Raw genomic sequence first — 9,125 nt, 5'->3', positions numbered from 1 at the left:
CAGTAGGGACCAACTTAGAAGCATACCTACTCAACCGCAGAAACTCCCGCTCATACTCGGAGACAGTCATCCGTCCCTGCCTAAGCTCAAGGAACTCTGCTATCCTCTGATCTGTGTATAACTCCCCTACATATTTCTCCCGAAAAGCAGAGAGAAAGAAATCCCAAGTAACATCCTCAACTCTCGCTGTCTTCACCATAGACTCCCACCATAGGTAAGCCTCTTCCTTTAGTAAGGAAACATAACAAATCAATCTATCTGCAGGAGTACACTGCATCTGGTCCAAAACTCTCTCTGTAGCTTGGAGCCAAAATTCTGCTACAGAAGGATCATCATCTCTCCGACCCATAAAATCCTCAACACGATACTTCCTCAGTCTCTCTACCGGGGTATGAGCTGGAACAGGGGCTGGTGCGACTGGAGCCTGGGGAATAGCTCCCGCAGCCTGCCTCAATGCAGCTACCAACTGCTATACCAAATCACCCTGATTAGGCCCCGCAGGACCCGCAGTAGCCTGCCCTACAGCTGAGGCGCGCTCTGCATCGGAACCCAAAATCCCACCAGCATCACCACCGGCTGGCCTACCGCCCTCTAACATAGCACCCTCTGGAGGGACATAACTGTCCACCTCCTCATCCGGTAGGCGCTGAGACATCACTAAATACCTACAAAGACCAGCGGATTCGCATCAGAGAGAAATTCCCAAAACAGACTAATATGGCATGTATTTAACTTAAATCACTTATATCATGACTCCAAACCGGATAAACTCTCATACCAAATCATATCTCCTAGAATCATCTAAACCTATGCTCTGATACCACAAAATGTAACACCCACCGGCCAATCCCGAAGAACCAGACGGCGGATGCCACAATCGGTGCCGGAGCACCGTCTTATGGCACTTATTAAAGCTAGATCACAAATTAGAAGTGGTTAAATTTTCATAAGGAGGCAAGTAATTAACATTTTGTTTTGTTTTTTTTTTTTTGTTAACGAAAATAATATTTAAGGAAATTCCTACGAAAATTTCGCAAGAGTTTCCCCTAAAAATTAACTTGCCACACAAAGAAAATATACACACTTCCAATTTTCTCCAAACCCCAAAACTCCAATTCAACATAACATGCCACAAGCACTTCTAAATATCCATCAACATACGCATCATAGTCTAAACACATTCCTTTCAAGGAATATATAATCATCATACACCAAAAATATAATAAGATGTTATTTCCTTCAATAATCATAACTCTTAATACATTATAAACTTATTATATACAACCTCCATAATACAATCTTTATATACATGCCAAAAATCACCATTTACAAAATATCCTACCCAAAATGTGATCTCTACTCTGATGCTTGTCCTCTGGTCTTGAAGAACACCCTCCGCTCCTAACCTGCGCGTGATAAAAATCAACGCGCTGAGTGGAAGACTCAGTGGTGCTAAATAACCAATAATTAAATTAAATAGAAAAGCCAAGTCAAATCTGAAATTACTCAACTATATAAATACCGAAATCGCATTCATTTAATTCAAATACTTTGAAAGCAATGAGAAGATTATAAATACAAATATGTCTTCATTTTTTTATAGCAACAATAAAATTTCATTTTTTGTTGAGGCTCGTACTCATGCAGAATGAACATAAGCAGATTTGATCGTGGCCTATATTAGCGCCACCCCCATCACATACTCGTGGCCTATGAAAGCACCACCGTGGCCTATGAAAGCACCACCCCCATCACACAATCGTGGCCTATGAAAGCACCACCGTGGCCTATGAAAGCACCACCCCATCACACAAATAAGCGCGTCCGCCTATTTATAAGGGCTAATAACCCTAGCATATGATCATAGCTTCACAATAAGAAAATCCATCTCATCATACCACGTCTCAATCATGCATAGTAGAGCGCAAATCAAAGTCATTCTTTCACAAAAGCAATAATTCTTAGTCAAAACCTCTTCATTTAGTACTCATCAGTTCAAAATTTTTACTCAAAACACTATAGATGTATATATACTTAAGATAGTATAAAAGTACATAAATCAAGAACTTTTCAGCATTTTTATAAACTTGACCTTTGCAGGGTTTTTAACACATAAGTTGACTTATGGGTCTCCAAATTCAATGAAATGAGGTTCATTAGAAAGCTAAGACAAAATTCTACAAATGTTCAGAAGGGACCACAGCCCAGATCACACAGTAAGATAGCAAACAAAAGCTCAGAACACAGACCAACAGATCAGACCTGATTCAGCAGGACCAAGTCCAATGTTTCTTGAATTCCTACTTCACCAAACACTCAAATGAAACCAATCCAGAACGAGAGAATTCTCAAGACATAGGGAAACAACTTTTATGAAGAACTCAGAACCTAATCTTATCATTATAGTGGTCAAAATGGGCACTCAATTTAGTAATACATGTGGCCCGACACAACAGAGTTAGTTTGGGTGTTTCAGCCATAAGGTGAGCTATGTATCTCCAATTTGGACACAAGAGGATGGGTTGGAAAGATAAGAAGTAAATCTATAACGTTTATGAAGAACATAAAACGTTATTTTGCCATTTGAGTGGTCAAAATGGACAATCATTTCGGATAGACAGGTAAGACATCATAACAGAACCAGTTTTGGTATTTAAATCATAAGTTGAGCTACAAGTATTGGAATTAGACATAAAAATATGTTTTGGAAAGCTGAGAAATAGATCTACAACTTTCATGAAGAAGTCAGAAACAGATGGGAAGCATAAAGGGGTCGAAAATGAGTTCCAATCCCACGGCAGAACACATCTCACATTAAAATTCAGCAATTTCAACAAAATATACAAAGTTCCCAAAATATATTCAAAACCCTAACCATGCAAAAACAACTTAAACAAGTGAAATTATGATTGCACTAACCTTATTAACAAGCTTGAATAAGCTTGGAAAGCCTTACTCCTTGGCTTTCTCTTTCCCCTTTGAGGATGGTTCTCCAACCTCTTCAAAGCATGAAAAATCAACATTACAAGCAAAACTTGACAAAAGAAATAGTTGGAGCATGATTTAATGCATCAATAACATGTCTAAACCATGAATTCTACTTAACAATTCACAAAACTCAAAAACCACAACTTACTTGCTTCAATGGTAACTTCACTTCTCTTTGCTTTTAATCACCAAACTCAACTTCTACTTCTTAATTCTTAAGGATTAAGTACTAATCTATGGTTTAATTAGCTAGTTTGGTGGTAAATTTGGAGGTAAGAAAATGAAGAAAATGAAAGAAGAAGGAAGAAGATGGAAATGGCGTGGAGAAGAGAAGAGAAGAAAACAAAAAGTGTTGTGGTGTTACTTTAAGTGCCAAAGTCAAATTTGACTTCCAAATTTCATGTCAAATGTGTGGCTAAGATCAAGTCCTAAGTAATCTCATCCAATGGCTCTAAATATTCCTCAAATAAATCTCTTCTACTTCTTATTTAACTCCACCAATTAATTAAATGAACTCCACTAAAATAATTCCTCATTTATTTCTTAATATACCACACTAGAAATATTATGCATTTAATACATAAACTTTCCAAAAATATTCATTAAATATTTTCTACCCACCTAAATCATGCAAACATGCTCCAAAAATAGTAAATAAAATATTAACTATGCATAGTAATTTTTCCGGACTAAAATAATACCAAGTCCCAGACCGATGGTACTATTCACAGACCGGTAAATCACTATTACCGACACTAAAAGAAAAATCAGTCTGTTACATCCCATCCCAAGCTCTTCTATAAAGTTCACCATCAGCCAGGACATAATTCAGAGCCATTTTTCTAAGAACTGCACGGTCTCCTCTCATCGCATCATCAAAAAAAGTCTTGTCTTTCATATACCTCAGAATATCCGTAAACCAACGTTCTTCCTCTGATTCAACCTGGTTCACAAAATGTTCCTCATAGCATGGGATATTGGCTGCGGTAATGATAAAAGGCTTCTTCGGGACTTTACTCAAATCCTGCCAAGCTGACACTAAATTTGCCAAGGCATCCGGAATTCTGTTATAGGTTCTTCCTATGTGAGTGAAGGTGATCTTATCGAAACGTGCTGCTTTCTTCAACAAGTACTCAACATAGGGCTTCAATCTCTCTTCTTCTACTTTCCATCTCTCATTGGCATGTTCGATAACCAACAATGAATCTCCTATTACCTCGACTTCCTTAGCACCTAATGCCAGAAGAGCTTCCATTCCCATGATGCATGCTTCATATTCAGCCATATTATTGGTGACCGAAAACAACAATCTCTTGCACATTGTGGTGACCTTGCCATTAGGTGCTTCTATAACAATACCAGCTCCGGCTCCATTTCTGTTGGCTGATCCATCAAAGTACGATTTCCAAGCCTCTGTTTCGACACACAGCAAGTGTTCATTTGGAAAATCCAATTCCCATGGTTCGTCATCTGTAATTGGGTTTTCAGCCAGGAACTCTGCCACAACTTGACCTTTGACCGTTTTCTTCATTGCAAACTCTGCATCCACACTAGACATCTGAATTAACCACTTAGACAGCCGTCCTTCTAGAGTAGGCGTTTTCTGCATATACTTCAGAGGATCAATTTTGGAAACGAAAGTGACCCTGAAGGAATCAAAGTAAGGCCTCAACTTCTTTATCGACCATACTACTGCCATACACATTTTCTCCACCAAATTGTACTTCTCCTCGATAGGCAGTAGTTTCTTGCTAATGTAGTAAATGGCCTTTTCTACTCCGGCGGCGTCCGGCTGTACCAACATTGCTCCAACTCCTGCATCCTCTACAGACAAATACAAGATCAAAGGTTCTCCTGGTTTAGGCGAACTTAGCACTGGTGGATTCATCAAATACTTCTTTATGTGATCAAAGGCTTTATAGCAGTCTTCGTTCCACTTAACTGGCTGATTCTTCTTAAGTAGCTTGAAGATTGGGGCACAAGTGATGGATAGCCTCGAAATAAACCTGTTGATGTACTGAATTTTACCCAAGAAGCTTCTCACTTAACGTTCTGTTCTTGGCGGTTCCATATCCTGAATGGCTTTTATTTTGTCGGGGTCAACCTCAATCCCGTTAGGTCCTACAACAAAACCTAACAACTTCCCTTTTGTTACTCTGAATACGCACTTTTTGGGATTGAGTCTGAAGTTGTACTGCTTGACCCATGTAAAGAACTTTTCTAGCATTTCTGCGTGCTCTTCCTGTGTTCTTGTCATGATCACCATGTCATCTACATATACTTCTAGCCCTTTATGGATCATATCATGAAATAATGTTGTAGCCATTCTCTGATATGTTGCCCCAGCATTCTTCAGTCCAAATGGCATCACTCTATAGCAAAAAGTCCTGAAATCCTTGGTGAAGGCAGTTTTGTGCTTGTCGACTAAGGCCATCAGTATTTGGTTGTATCCGAAAATCTGTCCATTATAGAATAACATCCCATTCCGGCAGCACTGTCAATCAAAACATCTATGTGCGGAAGTGGAAAGTCGTCCTTAGGCGAGGCTTTGTTCAGGTCCCTGTAGTCGACACAGACCCTTATCCTCCCATCTTTCTTCAGCATGGGGACTATATTGGCCAACCATTCCGGATAGTGTACCACTTCTAAGAATCCTGCATCCAACTGCTTCTGGACCTCAACTTTGATCTTATCCTGCCATTCTGGTCTAACCCGTCTCCTTTTCTGTTTCACCGGCATAACACTTGGATAAGTAGGAATGAAGTGCTTTGCTATTGATCTGTCGATTCCTGGCATGTCAGCGTAGCTCCGGGCAAATACCTTTGAATTTCTTCTAATACATTCTTGAAGATCCTGTCTAAGTTCAGGTTTGAAGTCTGATCCGATTTCGATTAATTTAGGATCTTCGTTGGTGCTTAAATTAAATGCAAAATGATGCAATGCATTTATGTCAAATATGCGCGTGGTGTAATCAATGCCATGAATGTGACAATCAGGAAAACAAGAAAACAAATAGTCAAAGTTCACTTCCATTGATTGAAATAACAAAGGGAAACCATCCATATTGTTCGCAAAACAAAAATCAGAAAAGCAAAATACAGGACTAATAGCCTGCTTTATACATCCATCATAAGTGTTCTTTATTGCTTGAATTACTTCATCTGCATCTACATCTTCTTCTTCTTCCAGGGTAGCTTCTGCTTTCTTCTCTTCCTCCTCTACCATCTTCATCTTCAGCGCCTTCCTCTCTGCTTCTTCGGCTTCTTCAGCAGCTAGTACCGACTGGAGGATCCGTGCCTTGGCTTTCTGCTCTTGCGCCATCTTGGAAGCTTCATCCCCAATCCCCAAGAAGTCTTCAAACTCGGATATCTTCTTCAACCATTCAGCTTTAGTGCCTGCTTGCGTCATACCCACCATGAACTATGTTCCTTCAACCAGCTGTTCCAAGGAAGGTTTAGGAGACTTGATCAATTTCTCCTCAAAGTCTGTCATGAATATTTCCAGGCCGGGGTAGGTCTTCCCCCTACTCTGAAATTCTCCTGCAGCTTCTGGGACAAAGAAGATCTGATTCAGATTTGGCTCTCTAACCAGAGACCGGATCTCATACTTCTCCTTCTTTCTGTTCTCTGAATATCCCAGCCCGCGTCTATCTTGTTGTCCATATGCTGATGAGAGAGGTTCAAACCTTCCTTGTAGCTCCTGGCCTAGCCCTTTGCCATACTGCCACTGCATCTTTTTCATCATTTTCCTCGAAAAAGGGCTCATCCTGTTTACCGCACTCTTATTCTCATTAACCGGCGCATCAATCACTGCCACTTGGAAACCAGACAATGGCACTGCCACCTCCAAGCCTTCCACTGTTGCCACATTCAAGTCCTCTTGCGCGTTAACGGTCACCACCTCCGTACCCCATGGAATCTTCACTTTTCTGTGCAGGGTAGACGGAATTGCACCTAGATGATGGAGCCATGGCCTTCCCAACAACAGAGTATAGTTGGCCAGAATATCAAGAACAACCACATCCACCCAGCTCTCTACGGACCCTGTGGAGATCTTCGCTCTGAAAGTTCCTTTTGCGTTACGCATAGTATTATCATAAGCTTTGACCACCATGTTTGATGTTCAAGTTCTGACTCCTCAATTTTGAACTTGGATAGCATCTTTAATGGGCACACACATAGGGCTGACCCGTTATCCACCATTACATTTCAGGTGTCACGCCCATTAACGGCAATCTGAATGTATAAGGGCTTGAAGTGGTTTCTTCCTTCTGGCGGGAGGTTCGAATCAAAGAAAGTGATTTCGCCAATTCTGCGCTGCAGCACATTGATCATATCTACACTTTGGATCCGGGCAGGCACTCTGACAAAGGTCATGGCTTCCAACAAAGATTCCCTATGCTCTTTGGATGCTATCAGCAAATCCCATAATGAAATATCTGCCCTTGTCCTCTGCAACTGGCTCAACACTGAGTTTGCCGTTATACGATTGAGTGCTTGGTTTTGACTACTCTCGCCCATTTCGGCAGTCTTCTTTTGCATTTTCACTACTTCCTCTTCCTTCTTCTTTTCTTTTGGCTCTTCTCCGCCCTTTTCTGTTGTCTTCTTCCTCATTCCATCAGCAACAACTTCTTTTCCCTTAGCCTGAACCCTACTATCGGGATTATATACTCGCCCACTCGGGGTTAAGCTCTGGATGCCTACTTCATTCACATCCTCTTCGCTGCTATAATACCATTACTCTTCTTAATCGGCTAAGCTTTTCTGGATTGCGAGTTGAATCTGCTCGTCTTCACTCTCTGGTACCTCGCCCACTTTTACAGTAATGCTCTTCTCAATCTCTATTTTCATGGGCATCTGCCCTTCTTCCTCATCGCTACTACAATCGTCTCATATATTCAGCATTGCACACATTCGTTCTTCCCACTCAGCCTCTGCCAACACAAGCTCTTCCGAAAAGCCACTTCCGATTGCATTGATTGATCCACCCGACTGAGACTTGCGGGGTGGATAGTTGTACTGGTATTGAGGGAGTGGATTGTTCTTGGTGCTGGGCTTGTTCCTCTCAGAGGGTTTGGTTATCTTTTCGCTATCTATCAAATCTTGAATGTCGTGCCTCAACTTGAAACACTCATCAGTTGAATGCCCTTTGCACCGGTGGTAATCACAGTTCCGATCCATATACCTACCCCGAATAGGTTTGGCCGGATCGATTGGCAACTTTGAAAGTACTCCATTCTTGATACATGACCTCATTACTGTGCTCAAAGGTCTTCCAAGGTTAGTGAATTCTCTTCTCACTCTTTCATTGACGGTCCCCACTGTATTACTGCTTCCTGACTGATTCGGGTTGCTGTTTTTGGCATTTCTGTCATTGTAGGAGGTCCGATAATTGCCAAACCCTCGAATCATCTTCTTCTCCTCCTTATACAACTCTTCTATGTTCAAACTAGCTCTTTGAACTAGAGCGAAATCCGTGAGCGGTTGGGTCAGCATTCTCTCTTTAAAGAAGGGCAACAAGCTTCTACTGAAGATTCTGATTAATTCTTAGTCCTTCGGCCTCGTCTGGACCATGAACAATTTGGTTCTCCATCTCCGATAATAATCTGAGAAGCTTTCATCCTTCTCCTGTCTCAGACTCTCCAAATCACGCAAACAAAATTCATCACTATCATCAGTCTTAAAGTGCTTAAGAAAAGCGGTCTGTAGCTTGACCTAATTCTTCTATGTCTCCATATCTAGATCATCATACCATCTCCGATAGCTCTTATGTAGTGTTTGTGGGAAGGCTCATAAGACATCCTCCTCATTGTATCGGTTCATTTGAGAAACCCGGAGGAATTCAGACAGATGGGACCGAGGATCGTTATCTCCTGCAAACACAGTATGCTTGAACGTTTTGAACGAAGTGGAGCTGGTAGGGTGCAAGACATATTCGGTTATATGGAAGTTGGTGATCGGGTCCTTTTCCTTCACTACAGACATTTTCTCAACCTTGTCTTTCAGCTCAGCAAGTTGCTTGATTACATCATTCTCAATTGGGACAGTGTTACCCACAGAGGCCTGATTATTTCAAACAGGTTCTGGGATTTCTCTCTCATGTGTGCAGAAAGCACATAGGATGAGAAATGCATTTCT

At 41.1% G+C, this 9,125-nt stretch overlaps 1 long non-coding RNA gene across 1 annotated transcript; it reads right to left on the bottom strand.

The window, feature by feature from the left end:
- Positions 1–1,285: 1,285 nt before the first annotated feature.
- Positions 1,286–3,415, bottom strand: LOC149496917 (uncharacterized). Its single transcript, XR_016320367.1, has 3 exons — positions 3,137–3,415; positions 2,920–2,999; positions 1,286–1,406 (listed from the first exon to the last, which is right to left on the bottom strand). It is a non-coding gene; the product is annotated as an uncharacterized LOC149496917 (long non-coding RNA).
- Between the last annotated feature and the right edge of the window lie 5,710 nt (positions 3,416–9,125).

This window comes from Jatropha curcas, chromosome 4, assembly GCF_041381405.1.
Source record: "Jatropha curcas cultivar XTBG-Jc1 chromosome 4, XTBG_Jcur_1.0, whole genome shotgun sequence".
Classification (NCBI taxonomy): Eukaryota; Viridiplantae; Streptophyta; class Magnoliopsida; order Malpighiales; family Euphorbiaceae; genus Jatropha; species Jatropha curcas.
Note: the sequence above shows the minus strand (reverse complement) of the source record. Positions and strands in the feature narration are given on the sequence as shown.